General features: G+C 43.3%; 1 protein-coding gene across 1 annotated transcript in view; it reads right to left on the bottom strand.

Annotated features, from left to right (window-relative positions):
- The window catches only part of CAMTA1 (calmodulin binding transcription activator 1), a gene marked incomplete at its 5' end in the record, with an annotated part of 885827 nt that overhangs the window by 593048 nt on the left and 270131 nt on the right, over positions 1-22648 (bottom strand).

Genomic DNA, 22648 nt, shown 5'->3' with positions numbered 1-22648 from the left:
CAGCACATTGTTCCCTCTCGTCCCTGAGAGAGAACATATTCTCTTTCCCCTCCTTAGAAGATGTCTTCCCTACGGTGTCACCATAGATAGGTGTCACCTCCCCTGGCTGGCCCTCCTAACTCTTCATGACAGGATGGGTTGCCCATCCTCTGTGCTCCCATGGCACCCAGCACCTTCCCCCAGTGTGCAGGATTTATCACTCTGCATCCTAAGGGCTTGTTTACTTGGATAGCATCCCCCCACTGGGCCATGTACTCCTCAAGGGCAAGGAATATGTCATCACTGATGTACCCCTGAGACCTCACAATGTCCTGATAAGTGCTTGTTAGACAGATGGATGGATGAGTGGGTGGGTGGGTGGGTGCATGGGGGGAGGGAGGGAGGAAGAGTGGGCATTAGAGAAATAAAATCGCATCTATGAATGCCTGTGTGTGTGTCCTGAGTATGCTGCGTGTTTGTACATGTTTATTACTTAAGATAGTTGAAGCAAGTGCAAAAGCAGCAAAACCCAGCAGCTCCTAGATAAACATTTACTGGTGATTTAATGAACTCTAAGTCACTGTGGGAAGGTGATACAGTATCACAGTTAAGAGCACATGCTTTAGAAGCAAACAGACCTGGCTTGGGGCGCTGGCTCTGCCACTTATGCACTCTCTGATCTTGAGAACATCGCTTAACCTGTCTAGACCTCAGTTTCCTATGAAACTGAGATAATACCACCTCATGGGTAATTATAAGGAGTGAAAATTCTTAATACCCTGACTGGCGTATAGCTATGCCCCACCATCATCACTATCATGATTATGATTAGAAGGTCTACGAGTTGCAAGCTGGCTCCACAGAGGCCCCGAGGAGGCAGCAGGTACCAAATGGTCCAGCTCAGAATCTTCCAGCGTTGCTGGACTTACCTTCATCGATCCCACCCTCCACCCCCTTCCACCCCCATCCACCCCCTATTCCCACAGTGAATGGTATCATCACAGTGACTCTTCAGAGTTAGTTGGAGTCAATCCTTCCCTTTATCTACTGGTGCCCATTTGGTTGCACAAAGCATTCATTCATTCACCTCAGAGACCTAACTAACGTTTTGCATCTCAAGAGAATAGTAAACAGGACATGCTGAGCACCTTCTTCAAAATAAACATTTGTAACCGTATTGTCATGGAATGTAGTTATTTTGTAAAGAATTATAGGATTGACGTTTTTCTAATACTTTCAGAAAAGGAGTTCAGAATTTATACAATAATAAACACCAGGTCTTGAAACAATTCTGCATATTATAAACTATTCAAGTGTGTAGCTTTCCATCTACAATAATAAGTTTCCCAGAAACTAAATAGGCATGAGCTGGTAATGAAAGGTATGTATGACCGTGGGTTAGTATGTGTGACAGTCATTAATGAAACTGAACAATTGAATGACCTTGACAGCAGGCAGTGGCTAGAGTCAGGAAGTGCCACTTCCTAGGCGCATCAGCCCATCTACCTGAATTTCAGGAGCCTTGATATCTGGGGGAATAGTCTATGCCAACTGGAACCCCTGGGATCCATGCCCTTGCCCAGGATCATGCTGAGAGCTAAGTGACCCCTAATGGCCCAGAAGGATGGAGGCACAGGGCACCCCAGACACCTCTAGATTCATCACAGTGTCCCAAAGACCCAGACTCCCAAAGAAGGCCTTTATAAACATCCCTCAGGCAACAGTCACCCTAACCTGGCAGGGCCCCCCTCTACTGCTACTGTCGTGCAAAGAGAAAAACTCCCTGGACTACTTATTGCAATCAATGTTTACTCTACAAATGTTTATTGAGCACCTACTATGACCAGTCAGAGAATAAGACCACATGAAGCCTGAGAGGGCAGACAGCAGAAGCAAGAAGAAATACAATTCTGCAGCCTGTGGAACAAAGCCACATTCACAGAAAGATAGACAAAAGGAAAAGGAAGAGGACTATGTACTATGAAGGAAGAAGATAAAAACGCAGAAAAACAACTAAATGAAGTGGAGATAGGCAACCTGCCAGAAAAAGAATTCAGAATAATTATAGTGAGGATGATCCAAGACCTCGGAAAAAGAATGGAGGAAAAGATCAAGAAGATGCAAGAAATGCTTAACAAAGACCTAGAAGAATTAAAGAACAAACAAACAGAGATGAACAATACAATAACTGAAAAGAAAACTACCCTAGAAGGAATCAATAGCAGAAGAACGGATAAGTGACCTGGAAGACAGAATGGTGCAATTCACCGCTGCAGAACAGAATAAAGAAAAAGGAATGAAAAGAAATGAAGGCAGCCTAAGAGACCTCTGGGACAACATTAAATGCACCAACATTCACGTTATAGGGGTCCCAGAAGGAGAAGAGAGAGAGAAAGGACCCGGGAAAATATTTGAAGAGATTATAGTTGAAAACTTCCCTAACATGGGAAAGGAAATAGCCACCCAAGTCCAGAAAGCGCAGAGAGTCCCAGGCAGGATAAACCCAAAGAGAAACATGCTGAGACACATAGTAACCAAATTGACAAAAATTAAAGACAAAGAAAATTTAGTAAAAGCAACAAGGGAAAAATGACAAATGACATACAAGGGAACTCCCATAAGGTTAACAGCTGATTTCACAGCAGAAACTCTACAAGCCAGAAGGGAGTGGCACGATATATTTAAAGCAATGAAAGGGAAGAACCTACAACCAAGATTACTCTACCCAGCAAGGATCTCATTCAGATTCGATGGAGAAATGAAAAGCTTTACAGACAAGCAAAAGCTAAGAGAATTCAGCACCACCAAACCAGCTCTACAACAAATGCTAAAGGAATTGCTCTAAGTGGGAAACACAAGAGAAGAAAAGGACCTACAAAAACAAACCCAACGGTAATAGGAACATACATATCAATAATCACCTTAAGTGTGAATGGATTAAATGCTCCAACCAAAAGACAGATGTTCGCTGACTGGATACAAAAACAAGACCCATCTATACGCTGTCTATAAGAAACCCACTTCAGACCTAGGGACACACACAGACTGAAAGTGAGGGGATGGAAAAAGATATTCCATGCAAATGGAAATCAAAAGAAAGTTGGAGTAGCAATACTCATAACAGATAAAATAGACTTTAAAATAAAGAATGTTACAAGAGACAAGGAAGAACACTACATAATGATCAAGGAATCAATCCACAAAAAAAATATAACAATTATAAATATACCTAAAGATGTAAATGTAAGGCCAGACACTATAAAACTCTTAGAGGAAAACATAGGCATAATACTCTATGACATAAATCACAGCAAGATCCTTTTTGACCCTCCTAGAGAAATGGAAATAAAAACAAAAATAAACAAATGGGACCTAATGAAACTTAAAATCTTTTGCACAGCAAAGGAAACCATAAACAAGATGAAAAGAAAACCCTCAGAATGGGAGAAAATATTTGCAAATGAAGCAACTGACAAAGGGTTAATCTCCAAAATATACAAGCAGCTCATGCAGTTCCATAACAAAAAACAAACAAGCCAATCCAAAAATGGGCAGAAGACCTAAACAGACATTTCTCCAAAGAAGATATACAGATCGCCAACAAACACATGAAAGGATGCTCAACACCACTAATCATTAGAGAAATGCAAATCAAAACTACAATGAGGTATCCCTCACACCAGTCAGAATGGTCATCATCAAAAAAATCTACAAACAATAAATGGTGGAGAGGGTGTGGAGAAAAGGGAACACTCTTGCACTGCTGCTGGGAATGTAAATTGATACAGCCACTATGAAGAACAGTTTGGAGGTGCCTTAGAAAACTAAAAATAGAACTACCATATGACCCAGCATCCCACTACTGGGCATATACCCTGAGAAAACCATAATTCAAAAAGAGTTATGTACCACAATGTTCATTGCAGCTCTATTTACAATAGCCAGGACATGGAAGCAACCTAAGTGTCCATCAACAGATGAATGGATAAAGAAGATGTGGTACATATATACAGTAGAATATTACTCAGTCATAAAAAGAAATGAAACTGAGTTATTTATAGTGAGGTGGATGGACATAGAGTCTGTCATACAGAGTGAAGTTAGTCAGAAAGAGAAAAACAAATAACATTTGCTAACACATATATATGGAATCTAAAAAAATAAAAAAAGGTTCTGGAGAACCTGGGGCAGGACAGGAATAAAGACGCAGACATAGAGAATGGACTTGAGGACACGGGGAGGGGGAAGGGTAAGCTGGGACGAAGTGAGAGAGTGGCATGGACATATATACACTACCAAATGTAAAATAGCTAGTGGGAAGCAGCCGCATAGCACAGGGAGATCAGCTCAGTGCTTTGTGACCACCGAGAGGGGTGGGATAGGGAGGGTGGGAGGGAGATGCAAGAGGGAGGGGATATGGGGATATATGTATATGTACAGCTGATTCACTTTGTTACAGCAGAAACTAACACAACATTGTAAAGCAACTATACTCCAATAAAGTTGTTAAAAAAATTATAAATATATATGCACCCCCAACATCAGAGCACCTCAGTACATAAGGAAAATGCTAACATCTATAAAAGAGGAAATGGGCAGTAACACAATAATAGTGGAGGACTTTAACACCTCACTTACAACAATGAACAGACCATCCAGACAGAAAATTAATAAGGAAACACAAGCTTTAAATGACACTTATAGGACATTCCATCAGAAAACAGCAAATTACACTTTATTCTCAAGTGCACATGGAACATTCTCCAGGATAGATCACATCTTGGGTCACAGATCAAGCCTCGGTAAATTTAAGAAAACTGAAATCATATCAAGCATCTTTTCCGACCAAAACACTATGATATTAGAAATAAATTACAGGGGAAAAACCATAAAAAAACATAAACACGTGGAGGCTAAACAATACATTACTAAATAACCAAGAGATCACTGAAGAAATCAAGGAGGAAATCAAAAAATATGTAGAGACAAATGACAACAAAAACACAATGATCCAAAACCTATGGGATGCAGGGACTTCCGTGGTGGTGCAGCGGTTAAGAATCCACCTGCCAATGCAGGGGACACGGGTTCAAGCCCTGGTCCAGGAAGATCCTACATGCCGCAGAGCAGCTAAGTCCATGCGCCCCAATTACTGAGCCTGTGCTCTAGAGCCCACGAGCCACAACTACTGAGCCCGAGTGCCACAACTACCGAAGTTTGCATGCCTAGAGCCCCTGATCTGCGATAAGAGAAGCCACTGCAATTAGAAGCCCGTGCACCACAACAAAGAGTGGCCCCCGCTCACCACAACTTGAGAAAGCCCATGCACAGCAATGAAGACCCAATGCAGCCAGAAATAAATAAATAAATTTATTTTTTTTAAATCCTATGGGATGCAACAAAAGCAGTTCTAAGATGGAAGTTTATAACAATACAATCCTACCTCAAGAAACAAGAAAACTCTCAAATAAACAATCTAACCTTACACCTAAAGTAAGTAGAGGAAGAAGAACAAACAAACCCCAAAGTTAGTAGAAGGAAAGAAATCATAAAGATCAGAGCAGAAATAAATGAAATAGAAACAAAGAAAACAATAGCAAAGATCAATAAAACTAAAAGCTGGTTCTTTGAGAACATAAACAAAATTGATAAACCTTTAGACAGACTCATCAAGAAAAAGAGGGAGAGGACTCAAATCAGTAAAATTAGAAATGAAAAAGGAGAAGTTACAAGGGACATTGCAGAAATACAAAGCATCCTAAGAGAATACTACAAGCAACTCTATGCCAATAAAATGGACAACCTGGAAGAAATGGACAAATTCTCAGAAAGGTATAACCTTCAAATACTGAACCAGGAAGAAATAGAAAATATGAACAGACCAATCACAAGAAATGAAATTGAAACTGTGGTTAAAAATGTTCCAACAAGGGGCTTCCCTGGTGGCGCAGTGGTTGAGAGTCCGCCTGCCGATGCAGGGGACATGGGTTCGTGCCCCAGTCCGGGAAGATCCCACATGCCGCAGAGCGACTGGGCCCGTGAGTCATGGCCCCTGAGCCTGCACATCCGGAGCCTGTGCTCCACAACGGGAGAGGCCACAACAGTGAGAGGCCCGTGTACTGCCAAAAAAAAAAAAAAAAAATTGCAGAGGAAGGAACACTCTCAAACTCATTCTATGAGGCCACCATCACCCTGATATCAAAACCAGACAGAGATGCTACAAAAAAAGAAAATTACAGAACAATATCACTAATGAATATAGATGCAAAAATCCTCAACAAAATACTGGCAAACAGAATCCAACAATACATTAAAAGGATCATACAACATGATCAAGTGGAATTTATCCTAGGGATGCAAGGATTCTTCAATATACACAAATCAATCAATGTGATACACCACATTAACAAACTGAAGGATAAAAACCATATGATCATCTCAATAGATGCAGAAAAAGCTTTTGAGAAAATTCAGCACCCATTTATGATAAAAACTCTCCAGAAAGTAGGCATAGAGGGAACCTACCTCAGCATAATAAAGGCCATATATGACAAACCCACAGCAAACATCATTCTCAATGGTGAAAAGCTGAAAGCATTTCCTCTAAGATCAGGAACAAGACAAGGATTTCCACTCTTGCCACTATTATTCAACATAGTTTTGGAAGTCCTAGCCACGGCAATCAAGAAGAAAAAGAAATAAAAGGAATACAAATTGGAAAAGAAGAAGTAAAACTGTCACTGTTTGCAGATGACATGATACTTTACATAGAGAATCCTAAAGATGCCACCAGAAAACTACTAGAGCTAATCAATGAAATTGGTAAAGTTGCACAGAAATCTCTTGCATTCCTTTACACTAACAATGAGAGATCAGAAAGAGAAATTAAGGAAACAATCCCATTCACCATTGCAATGAAGAGAATAAAATACCTAGGAATAAACCTACCTAAGGATGTAAAAGACCTGTACTCAGAAAACTATAAGACACTGATGAAAGAAATCAAAGATGACACAAACAGATGGAGAGATATACCATGTTCTTGGATTGGAAGAATCAATATTCTGAAAATGACTATACTACCCAAAGCAATCTACAGATTCAATGCAATCCCTATCAAATTACCAATGGCATTTTTTCCAGAACTAGAAAAAAAATCTTAAAATTTGTATGAAGACAGAAAAGACCTTGAATAGCCAAAGCAATCTTGAGGGGAAAAAACGGAGGTGGAGGAATCAGACTCCCTGACTTCAGACTATATTACAAAGCTACAGTAGTCAAGACAATATGGTACTGGCACAAAAACAGAAATATAGATCAATGGAACAGGATAGAAAGCCCAGAGATAAACCCATGCATCTATGGTCACCTTATCTTTGATAAAGGAGGCAAGAATATACAGTGGAGAAAAGACAGCCTCTTCAATAAGTGGTGCTGGGAAAACTGGATAGCTACATGTAAAAGAATGACATTAGAACACTCACTAACACCATACACAAAAATAAACTCAAAATGGATTAAAGACCTAAATGTAAGACCAGACAATATGAAACTCTTAGAGGAAAACATAGGCAGAACGCTCTATGATGTAAATCACAGCAAGATCTTTTTTGACCCACCTCCTAGAGTAATGGAAATAAAAACAAAAATAAACAAATGGGACCTCATGAAACTTAAAAGCTTTTGAACAGCAAAGGAAGCTATAAACAAGACAAAAAGACAACCCTCAGAATGGGAGAAAATATTTGCAAATGAATCAACAGACAAAGGATTAATCTCCAAAATATATAAACAGCTCATGCAGCTCAATATTAAACTAACAAACAACCCAATCCAAAAATAGGCAGAAGACCTAAATAGACATTTCTCCAAAGAAGACATACAGATGGCCAAGAAGCAGATGAAAAGATGCTCAACATCACTAATTATTAGAGAAATGAAAATCAAAACTACAATGAGGTTATCACCTCACACCGGTTAGAATGGGCATCATCAGAAAATCTACAAACAATAAATGCTGGAGAGGGTGTGGAGAAAAGGGAACCCTCTTGCACTGTTGGTGGGAATGTAAATTGATACAGCCACTATGGAGAACAGTATGGAGGTTCCTTAAAAAACTAAAAATAGAATTACCATATGATCCAGCAATCCCACTACTGGACATATACCCAGAGAAAAACCATAATTCAAAAAGACACATGCACCCCAGTGTTCACTGCAGCACTATTTACAATAGCCAGGTCATGGAAATAACCTAAATACCCATCAACAGATGAATGGATAAAGAAGATGTGGTACATATATACACAATGGAATATTACTCAGCCATAAAAGGAACGAAATTGGGTCATTTGTAGAGACGTGGATGGACCTAGAGACTGTCATACAGAGTGAAGTAAGTCAGAAAGAGAAAAACAAATATCGTCTATTAATGCATATATGTGGACTCTAGAAAAATGGTACAGGTGAACTGGTTGCAGAGCAGAAATTGAGACACGGAAGTAGAGAAAAAACATATGGACACCAAGGGAGGAAAGCGGGGTGTGGGTGGAGTGTTGGTGTGATGAATTGGGAGAGTGGGATTGACATATACACACTAATATGTATAAAATGGATAACTAATAAGCACCTGCTGTGTAAAAAAATAAAAACATTTTAAATAAAGAGCACATGAAGCCTGCTCTTAAAGAGCTCACAGCCAGGCACAGAGATAAGTCAACATAACAGTGGGGTGTTCGCGCCATCACGGGGTCAACTGTCCTGTCGACTCTGTAGGCAGACCCATGGGTCATCTCAGGCCTACCGAGCTGCCATCAAGCAAGCAGAGGCCCCGGGGAACCACACCGAGTTACGAACTATCTTCGAGCACCAGCCGCCCCGTCCTGCGCTCTCACGGTAACAAGGACACCTCCCACGCAGATCCCCCCTGGGTGGAGCCCCTGTCCCGCTTAAAGGCAGCCCCTCTGAGCAAAGGAAACTGAATTCCCAGAGCCAGGTTTCCTCCTGTGTCATATTCACATCGACTAAGCCCCAGAGCCGGACCCAACCACCAGGGAGCGTCGCTGCACTGCTGTCTGGCTCCCAGCCGGATGGGGCGTGTCTGGGTCACCTGTCTACTCCCAGACCCGTGCTGCCCAGCCCATGCCCCTTATTCTGGTTCTCATCTGTCTCATCATCAGACAGGCAGACCGTGGGCCAGACCCTGCCTCCCCAAAGCTTAGGATCTTTATGGGGAGAGAGCTAGGCACACCCCAAAGAACCACAAAGAGCAGAAGATGCTAAATAGTGTGGAACAAAGTGAGAACCATCAACATTCAGAGTAAGGAGAGTCATCTGGGCTACGAAGGGGAATGATTTCGGGGGGAGAAGGACTTCATCATCTGTGTCATCGTTACCATCATAACAGGTAACGTTGGCAGAGTGATGTCTAAGGCCAGCGACTGCTCTAGGACTTCATGGGGGATAGTCTCACTTAATCTTCAAAACAAACTACAAAGTGAGATCATGCCCGTTTTACAGGTGGGGAAACTTGAGGCACAGGGCAGTTAAGTGGCTTGCCCAAGGTCACACGGCTAAACTCTGTAGAACCCAAACCCATGCAGAATGGTTCCAGAGCCCACACTCTCCACGACTGATCTGAATTTCTTTAAAGAACAGCTACGGTGTGTTCAGATGGAGAAAAGGAAAACCTGCACGTGTACAGTCATGCTTTCCTAACTCAGGCTAACAGCCTCCTGCTTCCCACTGAGCTGGGGTCACCTCGCTGCCCCACCTTCCTTCAGGGAGCCAGGAGGAGTCAGACTGAGCATCTATCAGCAGGATTCTCTCCTTCCAACAGGATCAGGCTCATTTCCACCCAAAACCCTTGTATGATTCATGAGATCATCTACTTCAATGATAGGAAAAGTTTTTTATATCCAGGAACCATTTGCTTTAAATGTCTTACAATACAGGCAAAACAACAGACACAAAGAGACAAACACTCTAGCTGAAGAGGGGAAGAGGTTTGGAAAAAAAAGCATCTTCATCCCAACTGTCTGGCCCTCCCCCTCTTTCCCCAAAGCTCCAGCAACCTAGGGCTCCGAAGAAGACAAACAGACACACAGATCCGGGCCATCTCATTTTCACAGAGCAGGAAACTGAGGCCCAGAGAAGGGGAGGGACTTGGCCAAGGTCACGTGTTTGTGGCTCAGCCAAGCTGGGACCCGGGACTCCCGACGCCCAGTGCGTGATGCTCTTTCCCCTCCTGCCTGTTGCCTCTCAAACTCAAGTCTGGCCCAGGAAATTCATAGAACGCTCAAACCAAAAGAGAGTGTGTCCCAGAGAAGTGCAAACTGGGACTCAAACAAAATCACGTACCCAAATGTCCACAGCAGCATTGTTCACAATCGCCAAAAGGTGGAAGCACCCCAGGTGTCTATCAACAGACGGATGGATGCGTAAACAGAGTATGGTCTTTCCACACGATAGGTGATTCAGCCACAAAAAGGAATGAAGTTCAAACGCACACTGCAACACGGAGGAACCTTGAAAACATGCTGGCGAAAGAAGCCAGACACACGAGGCCGCGTGTTGTATGCGCCCATTGATATGAAATGTGCAGAACAGGCAAATCCGCAGAGACAGAAGACAGGTTGGCAGTTGCCAGGAGCTGGACGAAGAGGGGCGGTGGGGAGTGACTGCTAAGGGGCGTGGGGTCTCCTTTTGAGGGGATGCGAATATCTGGAACTAGATAGTGGTGAAGGTTATACAACGTCGAGGATACACTAAATGCCACTAAGGTAAATTTTGTGTGCATTTCACCGCAATAAAAAAGAACGAGAAGAGAGTGCAGACATCCAGGGAGGTGTGGCCGGAGATGAAGAAAATGCCAGCCCTCCCTTCCTACAAGGTTGGACCCTGAACCCAAAGGGCCACCCGCGTGCCTGCGGGCCTGCCCCAGCTCCCCGGCTCCCGTGGTATCTGTTTCTCCTGGATCCTAAACACTGCATCAGTGCCGAGAAGAGCGACTCGACTGTCAGGAAGAAGGAATTCACTGCAGCATCCAAAGCAAAGACTGTCCAGCTTGCAGATTTTAAATGTTTAGTTTGCCCTTTGGATGTTCAAATAGAAAAACTGTCACCGAGGTATGGTGTCTGTGTGTGGCAGGGGCTCGGGGAACAGGCTGCAGTAGAATCCCACAGGCCCCTGTATCTTTCTGGCATTGGGTTCAGTCCCTGCAGGTCAGGGAGGTGGGTGGCCCCTCCCCAAGGCACTGACCAAGCCCCACCAAGAAGGACAGAGTGGGCAGGACTTCCTGGCATTGTTGCCTGGTCACATGCTCTGTCGCCGTGCATCTCTGCCATCCAATGTCATGCCGACCGCCCACCATCCAACTGCCAGATGGGCCTGGTCCTGTCTGCCCCCAGGTGATGGGTCAGACAGGAAGCTGCAAAGCCCATCTCGGTGGTGAGCCAGCGAGGCTCGGGGTCATCCTCAGAGGCTGCCCCCAGGACTGGCAGGTGGGAATGCATTGTGCCAACCTGGCTTTTCTTGCCCCTTCCCACCTCGGCCCCCATGCACTGATTCATCCTGCATAACCTGTCTGGCCTTGTTCATGGTTCACCTCTTCCAGGGAGTCTTCCCTGCTGTCTCACTCCACAGTGAACACCAGCTTCTGGAACCTTCTCAGCAGTGGTTGCACCACTCCTGGACTCCTAGCATGCAGGGTTTTCTGTGGCTAGTGTTTCTGTGCCTGGTGGTTCTCCCTTCCTAGTTTCACAGTGTCTGGGGAGGGTCTGAGTCTCAGTCCCTACATCACTGTAGAGCCCGGAGTGGTTCCTGTACCCAAAGATGACTGTTGGCAGACAGAGGTTGAGTGAAAGAATGCAAAGTTCTCTTCTAAAGGATGCAAACAGAAGGAGCCCACGTATGAGCCAACTCTTGCTGCAAGCTGTGTGGTTGGGGGGTGGACAAATAAAGGTGGAGTTGCCGTTGAAGTTCGACGCCCTACATGAAGAGGTTGGACAGAAATGTTCCACTAAGCGCTCCACATTCGGAAAGGCAGCACCTGGCCAGCCCAGCCGCACCAGGGCAGCACTGTCCAGTACAAACATAACGTGGGTCACAAAGGCAGGCCACAGCTGTGATTTTAACACTTCTAGAAGCTACATTTTTTGTAAAGTAAAAAGAAACAAATTAATTGTAATAATATATTTTCTATTTTAACCCGATATGTCCAAAATATTATGACTTCACAAATTTTTTTAAAAAGCAGTCATGAGCTATCTCACAAATTTGTTCATACTAACTTTTCAAACCTCAGTGTGTATTTTCCATTTCTAGCCCATCCCAATTGACAGCAGCCGTATTTCAAGTGCTGGGCAGCTACCTGCGGCTGCCGTATTGGACAGAGCAGGTCCAGACACAGACATCACGGGGGCCTGAGAAACACAACATGCCTTCTGGAGCCAAGCCCTCTGCGTCCACAGGGCTTGTGTGGAGCTCAGGTGTGACTGAAGATGCAGCTGCAACAAACGCTTCCTTTGAAGCAGGGCTCACTGCCCCATTGGTCCACCTCAGAGGTCCACCTCAGAGGTCCACCACACCATGTCCTGCCTCCGGTGTGTGGGAGGCTATGCCTGTTTGGAGAAGGATATGGGATTCTCAGAGGGGCCGAATTCACCTCCATCTCTCAGCCCGAGCTCACTGTCACTTCCATTCCCTCTCCAGGAGCCACCCACTGAGGACACCCCATAGAATTACTCAGCCCAGAGAAACTGGCTTCCCCTTCAGCCATTTCCCCTGAAGCAGCCCTCAGAAAAAGGACCGGTCCTTTCTGTTGGCTCTCCGTTCTTCATCTGGGGGTCCAATGTCAGTGAGAGGGAAAGGTCAGTCTCGAGGGGTTTTTAGTGCTTATTGGGACGAACTCAACATGCAAACAAACAAAAGCAACAACAAGCTATATAGAGATATGTTTTGTTTGTTATTCTCCCGAGTCCAAGTAAAGAAAATACCTGCGGTCTACACGATCTCAGATATTTTGCACACGCACACCAAAAAAAAAAAAAAAAAAATAGATCTTTCAACCTAAGGGATAAATTTTTAAAGTTTGTTTTTTATGAGAGTTCTGCACAAGGGCTTTATCTGTAAGGGACCAAAGCTGGGGGGGCGGGGAGCCAGGACTCTCCTAGCAGCTGGCCCCAGCATCTGCCAGAGCCACAAAATGCAATTATATTACTCCCAAACGAGAAGTAAAAATATCTTTTTTCCAATACTCTTGGTTTTAAGACTCATACTTTATGTCCTCTGGGTATTTCAGTGGTTCCAGATCTCTGTGTTATGTACTTTATTAGGGATGTGTGAATGTCATATTAATGACTTCTAACCAACATGTTTACAGTGGAAGCAAATTTTCCCAGAACCCACTGCTCACTGCACTTTACAAAAACTAATTGGCTTTAATTTAAATAAATAAATAGCCATTCCTTACCCCACTCCCAGTGGCATCCCTCCCCTGCTCTCTCCAGGGCACCCCATACATGAAGCTGGTGGGTCTCCTCCTCCATGATAAATATTCCAACCCTGGGTCCAAGAGTGCCACGCTCCCTCTTTATACATCCTGTCTCCATCCACTGAAGGACTTCCGGAGAGCCCAGCTGGCCAAGCCAACACCCTCTACATGACGTTCTGGGTCCCCACCCGCAGGTCCACCCCAAATCATGCTTTTGAAATAACCAGCTCTTGTGATAAACAACAGCATACAGAACAATGGTTTCTAATTTATACATAGGGTGTATAAAGGGTATACAAAGGGTAGCATACAATTTGACAAGTTATGAGTGTGGTGGCAATTAAGGTCTCAGGGACCCAAGGGTGTCTGGAAGACTTTCTACAAAATGGTAAGTAGCAATTCAGGATAAATTCCTAACAGCCCAGATTTGTGAAATAAAGCCTGGCTCAGTTGGCTGTCTGTTATTTAGATGTGGTAAAGCATTCTCATAACCATCAAAGTGCCAATCAGAGCAGAAACAATGAGCCATCATAAAAACAGTCAGAGAAAGATTCAGTGAAGAAGCAATTCCTCCAGTCTCTCCTTCATTTCGTTATCCACTCTTTGGTTCAATCATTCGATGAATTACTGAGCACCTACTATATGCCAGGCACTACACGAGGCCCTAATGATACAAAGACATATGAGTGATGGCCCTGGGAAACAGAATTGGGAAGACAGACAGAGCTGCAGGATCCAGGGCTATTGTCAACAGCAAAACAGATGATGAATGCTAAATTAGCCGCACAAATAATGTGTTCATACTGGGAAGAGAAGGGAAGGCTTTTGCCAAGGAGCCAACATCCAAACTGGGTCTTGAAGGATGAGTAGGAGGTTGCCAGGCTGACAAATGGTAACGGCATTAGGGAAAGAAACAGCATGTGCAGAAACAGGAAAGTGGGAAAAGCAAATGTGTTTGGGAGACTTTGAGTAACATGAAGTCGTAGAGTCTGAAGGGTATAGAACAACAGGACCCAAAGATGGAAAGGGTAGGGAGGCAGCAGACTGTGGAGGAATGAAGATGCCAGGAGAACGCAGCTTTATCCACAAGAGCCAGGGAGCCGTGGAAAGCTTTTAAGTGGAGAGGAGGCACAAAAAGAGCTGTGCTTCAGAAACATCACTCTGATGGTGCCGGGGCAGAGAGGGGGCTACCGACTGTGATTACAGCCCAGGAAGGAGATGGTGAGACCCTGGACTATGACAGTGGAGATGGGCAAGACGGAACTAACTTGAATTTTTTCAAAAGTGAATAAGTATGGCTTGAAAGCCAATTGGCTGGAGAAAATGAGGGACAGTGAGGTAGTGAGGACATCCAAAGGGAGCAAAGGAAGCCCAGGGGCTGAATCCACCCGAGATGCGTTTGCTTGGTAAACACAGTATTTGTTCCCGTTTGGTTTATTTGCCAACATTTAAAGATTGGGAAATGGGGATTTGCAGTTCTCCTAAAACATAAGGTCTGGCCACTCTGGGACCACATCCCTAGAGATCACCCACTGGCTGCAGTTGAGGAGCAGCTGCCCACCATCCCCCCCCCCCGCCCCGGCTGGTCTTTTCACTCACAATACATGCCTGGACCTAGTAGGCATGCGACTTTGGGACTCCCACTCTGATGTTTCTGGCATTGGAAACGGAGTATACTGTAGGACCATGAACCATATATGTTATCCAGAAAGAAATATATTTAGAGCAATAGATTTTAGAAGGAGAGATATGTTAACCAGAGTACTCATTGCTTCTTAATACAATGACATTTGCTGATTAATCCGGACCCAAGATTGCCCCAACTTCTATTTCAATATTGTCCCAGTTGTCGATTTGTTTTTCTCTTAGCTCCAATTTTACCCTTATTTGTCCTGCTTTGTGACACGGAAGATGGGCCCTGTAAACATTCTCCCATGCTGGCTTGGCAGGATGTCAAGCTCCTTCCGTAGGGCAATGAAGTGCCCCTACAAGATGATGGTGCCAGACATCCCTTCTGGTTTCTGTCCTCTGTCACTATTAGTATGATCATCATTATTATTCAGACCAGGAGCCCAGTGACCATGCAGATGAGCGCCAGCCACACCCCCAGGACACCCTCCCGCTGCTGGCAGGCTGCAGCTCTGGCCCACCTGACACCCTCAAGCAACAGTGAACCATGTCTGCAGAACAAGTGTAGCCCATGCCCTTTGGCAGCCAGAGTGTTCCTGTGGTGGCCCTGTGCTCTGAAGAGGTCCGAATTTCAGCCTATGCAGTGAGGGGGGACTCTGCCAGTCCTTAGTTTATTTATTGTCTACTCTTTCGCAGCCTACAGGTAGTTGCTTAGTATTGCTTAGTTGCTTAGTATCAGACACTTCTAGAACACTTAGAATTCTATTTTACCCCTATTAGTAATCACCTTTTACTAGCTAACAATTCCTTACCTTAAATTTCAAATACCCAATATGGTTTCTGTGTCCTGACTGGACCCTGACTGATATAAAGATCGTCCACATCCCTGAAGATACTTATAACCTCACTGCTGTGCCATCTTAAAAGACACACTAAAAAGTACAGGGGGAATAAAAAGACACCTGAAGGAAAGGAAGCATGTACTGAGGGAAATACATAAATTACTCCAGTGAGGAATCTATAGCAAGTTTCCTGGATGCCAGCCACATAGTAGTTTGAAAGCCATTGGAACAATGTACGTCCTACACTTTAATTTGTGAGAAGATTGAATCTGCCTATTTGGGGAGATAAAAAGCATTTCTTGTAGAGTGGGAAAAAGTTACTCTATCTCTCTTTGGCTGCACGATTTGGGATACGTCACTTGACATTTCCTCACCTAAAATGTAGGATAACATAATTGTATTACATGAGATAATATATGCAGATTCTTGGCACACTGGGTTAAAACTTTTTAAAATCAGCTCCACTGAGGTATAATTCACATACAATAAAATGCAACTCAGGCTTCCCTGGTGGCACAGTAGTTGAGAATCTGCCTGCTAATGTAGAGGACATGGGTTCGAGCCCTGGCCTGGGAAGATCCCACATGCCGCGGAGCAACTGGGCCCGTGAGCCACAACTACTGAGCCTGCACGTCTGGAACCTGTGCTCCGCAACAAGAGAGGCCCCAATAGTGAGAGGCCCGCGCACCGCAATGAAGAGTGGCCCCCGCTTGCCACAACTAGAGAAAGCCCTCGCACAGAAACGAAGACCCAACACAGCCCAAAATAAATAAGTAAATAAATAATTTTTTTAAAAAAATGCAACTCATTTTAAATGCACAGTTCAATGAATGCTAACAAACAAATCTATTATGTATCTATCACCACATTCAAGATAAAAACATTTTCAGCACCATGAAAAGTTCCTTCATACCCTTTTCAGTTAATTCTCTCACACCTCCAGCCTCAAGCAAGCATTGATCTGCTTTCTGTCATTGTAGATTAGTTTTGCCTGTTCTCAAATCTTACGTAAATGAAATCATACAGTATGTACTCTCTTTGTTTCTGTTTTCTTTCATTCAAGATAATGTTTTTGAGATTAATCCATGTTGTTGTGTGTATCAGTAGTAATCCATTCTTTTTCATTGTAGAGTATTATTCCATTGTACGGATATATCACGATTTGTTTAGCCATTCAAATGCTGATGAACATTTGTGTTGTTTCCAGTTTGGGGCTGTTATGAATAAACTATTATTAACATTTATATACAAGTCTTTGTGTGGACATGTTTTCATTTCTCTTTGGTAAAAACCTAGGCGTGAAATGGCTTTGTCATACAGTATATATGTGTTTAACTTTATATGAAACGGCCAAAGTGTTTTCCAAAGAGATTGTACTATTTTATATTTCCGTCAGAAATGTGTATGAATTAAAGTTGCTCCACATCTTTGCCAACACTTGGAACTACCTGTTTTTTCAATTTTAGCCATTGTCACGGGTGTGCAGTTATCTCATTGCAGCTTCACTTTGCTTTTCCCTAATGACTAATAATTTGTGACATTTATTCATGCACTTATTGACTATTTATATACTTTCTTTTGTAAAGTCTATTTTAATGTTTGCCCAGTTTTTAATTGGGTTGTTTGTCTTTCTACAGTTGAATATTAATAGTTCTTTTTGTATTTTGGATATGAGGCCTTCATCAGGTTTATGCATTATAAATATTTTCCTCCAGTCTCTGGATTACTTTTTCATTTTCTTAAGGGTATATTTCAAAGACCAAAAGTTTTTAAATTTGGTTAAGTCTAATTTATCATTTTTTCTTCTTCTGCCCAATTTAAGAAATCTTTGTCTACTCCAAGTTCTCTGCTTTTTATTTGAAATGTTTAGGCGGTTTGTGTTTCATGTAATTACTGATGTGGTTGAGTTTACATTCACCAGCATGCTATTTTTTTCTATTTGTTCCATTTGTTCCTTGTTCCCTTTTCCTCCTTTTCTTGTCTTCTATTGGATTAACTGATTTTTTTTTTTAGTATTCCATTTAATCTCCACTATTGGCTTATTAGGTTTGCTTCTGTTTTATTTGCGGCTGCCCTAGGATTTACATTATGTATCCTTAACAGAATCTACCTTCAAATAATATTATCCCACTTGTGTATATCTGAAGGGACTTAAACGGTATGCTTCCATTTTGCCCATTCTTTTATTCCTGTTATTGTTTGTTGTCATATTTTTTTTTTAATTTATTTATTTATGGCTGCGTTGGGTCTTCATTGTTGTGCGCGGGATTTCTCTAGTTGTGGCAAGCAGGGGTTACTCTTTGTTGCAGTGCGCAGGCTTCTCATTGCAGTGGCTTCTTTTGTTGTGAAGCATGGGATCGGGCTCTAGGCATGCAGGCTTCAGTAGCTGTGGCATACAGGCTCAGTAGTTGTGGTGCATGGGCTTAGTTCCTCCATGGCATGTGGGATCTTCCTGGACCAGGGCTCGAACCTGTGTCCCCTGCATTGGCAGGCAGATTCTCAAACCACTGCACCACCAGGGAAGTCCTGTTGTCATATATTTTACATCTTTCTCTGTTCTGGGCCCCCAATGCAGTGATTTAAACAATTCATTATGTTTTAAAGAAATTTAAAATGAAGAAAAATCTCTGATATTTACCTATGTATTTACCATTTTCAGCACTGAGTCCTCACTGTTTTATATAGCTCCAAGTTTTCATCTTGTGTCATTCTTCTTCACATGAACTTCCTTTAACATTTCTTATAGTATGGGTCTCCAAGCAATGAATTCTCTGAAGTGTGAGTGTGTCTGTCTGCCTATTGGAAAACATCTTTACTTCACTTTCATTTCTTAAGGGTAATTTCACCAAATATAGAATTCTAGCCAGACAGGATTTTTCCCTTTCAGCACTTAAGAGATTTCAGTCCATTGTTTTCTGGATTGCATGGTTTCTGATGAGAAATCTGCAAGAAATTCTTTGCCCCACCCCTACCTCCCCACCCTGGTGGATTTTAGGATTTTCTCTTTATCACTGATTTGAAGCTGTTTATGGTGTTCCTTGCTGCGGTTTTCTTTCTTTTTAACTTGCTTGGGCTGTGTTGAGCTTCTTGGACCATTGGGTTTATAGTTTTCATCAAATTTGGAAAGCTGTCAGGCATTACATCTTTAACTAAAGACTGTTAGGGCTTCCCTGGTGGCGCAGTGGTTGGGAGTCCACCTGCCGATGCAGGGGACACAGGTTCGTGCCCCAGTCCAGGAAGATCCCACATGCCGCGGAGCAGCTGGGCCCGTGAGCCATGGCCGCTGAGCCTGCATGTCTGGAGCCTGTGCTCCGCAATGGGAGAGGCCACAACAGTGAGAGGCCCGCGTACCGCAAAAACAAACAAAAAAAGACTGTTAGGCTTTGCTCCAGCAGGCATTTGAACTACTTGTGAATCAACCTGATCCTCTCCAGACTTCCTTGTAATCTTTGTAAAGATGGGTCTGCAGTACCGCTTACTCTAGAAATGTTTTAGCCCTGCTTTTTTTTTTTTTTTTTCCTTCTGTACTGAATGTCCCATTTATTCAAGGAGACTCTCCAATCTGGCTGGTCAGAATTTGAACACCTCCAAGTGCTGTATGAGTTCTGGGGATTTTTCACCTTACAGCCTAGGTGCTTTTAGCCCAACTTTGCAGAGCTTATTCTTATACTTCAGCAGTTTAGAAATCAACAGAACTTTCCAGGAGACCCATGCAGATATCTGGAACACTTTCTCTTCAAGGCTCTCTCCTCTCTGATATTCTGCCTTGTGAATTCCGGCCATCTCAACCTCCCCAAACTCTGGGATCTGTCTCCTCAGCTCAGCAAGATGACTGTATTCTACGTGGGGTACCTCCCTGAAACCAGTCTTGAAATGCCTCCAAGCAGAAATACAGAGTGACTGTCAGACTCACAACCTCCTCTTGGAAACCACGGTCCTACCCTGACTATTGTATAACATCTGAAAATATTCATCTCACATATTTTGTCCAGTCTTATCATTGTTGATGGCAAGAGGACAAATCTGGTCCCAGTTACCCTATCATGGATAGCAGCAAATGCCTTGTCATGATATTTTAGATTTTTGTTTTATTCTTTGAGAAGTCAGCAATCTCTGGATAAAAGACAAAGCCAGACTAAAGCAAAAGGGTTAAAACTTTGAGGGCCTCATTGTGGCCTCAGAGAGAGGCTTCCATGAAGCCTATGCAGATCCAGGCTTTCTCAAATACCACAAAGTGGGAGGGGGAGATAGTGTCCAGGGACAACTGAATTCTGATTCTGCTTTAACAACACCCACACTTCACCTCTACCCCTGGATGAAGATGTAGACTTGCTGCTTTGACAGATTCAGTTCAAGAATCAGAAGAGCCTAAAAGAGCACAGATTGTTGTTACAAGTCCTTCCAGAATAGCGATATAAGCCTGAATATAAAACAGAAGTAGTGTTGCAAAAATTTGGCTTCTTTTTCAACCTTGGCAGGATTCTATCTGCACAGAAAGTGTCACTGACAGCCACATGCTGCCAACTCCCATGAAGAACTAGGGACAAGGGACAAGCTATGTAAAAATATCTTGCATCTACTTGGTCTTTGTGTAGATGCCTCCCTTGGAGATAAATCCTGAATCCCTATCAAAATAAATCAGGGATTTAGATAAGGGTGTGTGTGCTCCCTTCCTACCAATAGATAACCCCACCCACAATGCCCCAAGCCTCCACCTCTGCTCTAACACATTAACAAATAGAGCCCTTTGGAAATGGGTCTTAAATCATTCAAAGAGGTCAGAAAAGTCTTTGAAGGTAGCAGATGATGGCTCTGGTGAATGGAGGTGGGTGTCTTGCCTTGCTCCAGTCCCTTCTTAACTCTGAGCAACTAAATTTCCTTGCAGAACAAACACCAACACTCATCCCAAGCCCTCCCCTATCCCCAGACCCAATAAAAGTAATAAAAACAGAAGCAAACCATCTTAAAATTAACACATCCAAGATACAAGCAGAAACCATTGATCAAAACCTGCTACCTTCCTTCACAGCCGACAGTTCCAGAACAGCCTAACACCCCATAATGGAATCCCATTATCTACAAAAGAAACTCGTTCCAGAGGAGAGCCACAAATAAAGAGCGAATCAAAGGCAGCAGGCAAAGGGGGAGACTCTGGAGCTCCCTCTGCTCCCACAGAAGGGGTGCGACACTCAAGCTGAGAGAGCCGTTAGAGCAGCAGCAAGGAGGGGGTACTCCCCACAAGTTACGAAACTGAGAACGAAATTATAGAAGAGTCCAGTGGGAAAGGAAGGCTGGAGAGCCAACTTCTTCCCATCTGTGCAAAAGCAAAACAAGCTGATTTCATGGAGGAAGAAAATAGAGGCAACAAATACCTCTCCTTAAATCCCAGAACTGCCTCAATTCAGAAAATACAGGGATTCCAGCTGAAGTAGGGAGTAAGGTTCATTAGCAAATGCCTCAAATCCTTAATTTGCACTTCAAACAAACAAGTTAATTGTGTAGCTAACAGAGTGTGACTTGATTATAAGCCACTGGTGGCCATTAATAGATGAAAGGTGTTTGGATTTCATAACCCGCCTTCACAGGAGAAGTTAAGCTTAGTCACCACCTCTATTGGCAACACCTGTGATCATGAATCCCACGTGCCAAGCAAGCACCCCAGCTTTCAGCTTTTAGAATTGAAGAGTAAACAGGAGGAGAAGTCATACATTTTCTAGAGGTAATTGTTCTACCCCGCTCTGAAGTGCAGTTGAGTTTGGTCTCGGAAGACCTTAGCATATGCCTGAACACAGCCTTTCTAGCTGACACACAACTCAAAAGGCCCACTGCTATGCTGCTTCAGCAGGAATCCCATTGAGAAAGCTGAACAGGACCTGGCTCCAGTCCTCAGATATTATTGATCAATCATGCAGATGCCCTATTCCCAAAGACAGAAGCCTAGGTCCATATGAGGCCTTAAATAAAACTATGGAAGTAGACGTATCCAAAAACTGACCATTGACCAATCTTTACTTTGACCAGGTGGGCCCTATCGTCAGAATTTCTGATTCCATTAAAAGAGAAAAAAAAGATCTCCCTCTCTCTTTCTTCTTGATAATGTCAAGCAGTAATATGAAAGATAAGGAACCCCAAAGCCTCATATTGTGTCATCTGGAGAGCACCAAGGGCTGCAGAGTAAAAAATGCAGTCAGTCAGATGTATCTTCCAGAGAGCTTCGGGACGTGGTGATGCATGTAACGTCAAAACTTTTATAAAAAGGGACCTTACTCTTCAAAGGGTCCCAACAGGGCAATATCAATAGTAGGAGGACTAAATTGGTCCTTTTCTTCTGGTCATGTAAAAAAGAAAGTGATTCCAATAAAAGGAGGCCCTCCCTGTCCAATGTGATGACCGTCTACCAAGTCAACCCCAGTGGATCTGCGGCCAGCCACATCCCCAGGGGAGCAGCCTCAAAGCAATATTCTTATCCTCACTGGTTGAGCTCTGTTAATTCCTTGAGAATCTGGGTCAAGCATTATGGGGGATGTAAGCCATGGAGAAGACCTAGCCTTCTCTTTAGGAATCGTATGATCTTGGAAGACTAGGCACCTAAATTAGAGAGTGTCACGTGACCTTAAGGCCACTAAGATCCAAAGTGGGTCCTGGAAGTCCAGGAGGAGACACGTCAACACAGGCTGGAGGAGTCAGAACAAGAAACCAAATATAA

The sequence above is a fragment of the Stenella coeruleoalba genome (assembly GCF_951394435.1).
Source record: "Stenella coeruleoalba genome assembly, chromosome: 1".
In the NCBI taxonomy this organism is placed as follows: Eukaryota; Metazoa; Chordata; class Mammalia; order Artiodactyla; family Delphinidae; genus Stenella; species Stenella coeruleoalba.
Note: the sequence above shows the minus strand (reverse complement) of the source record. Positions and strands in the feature narration are given on the sequence as shown.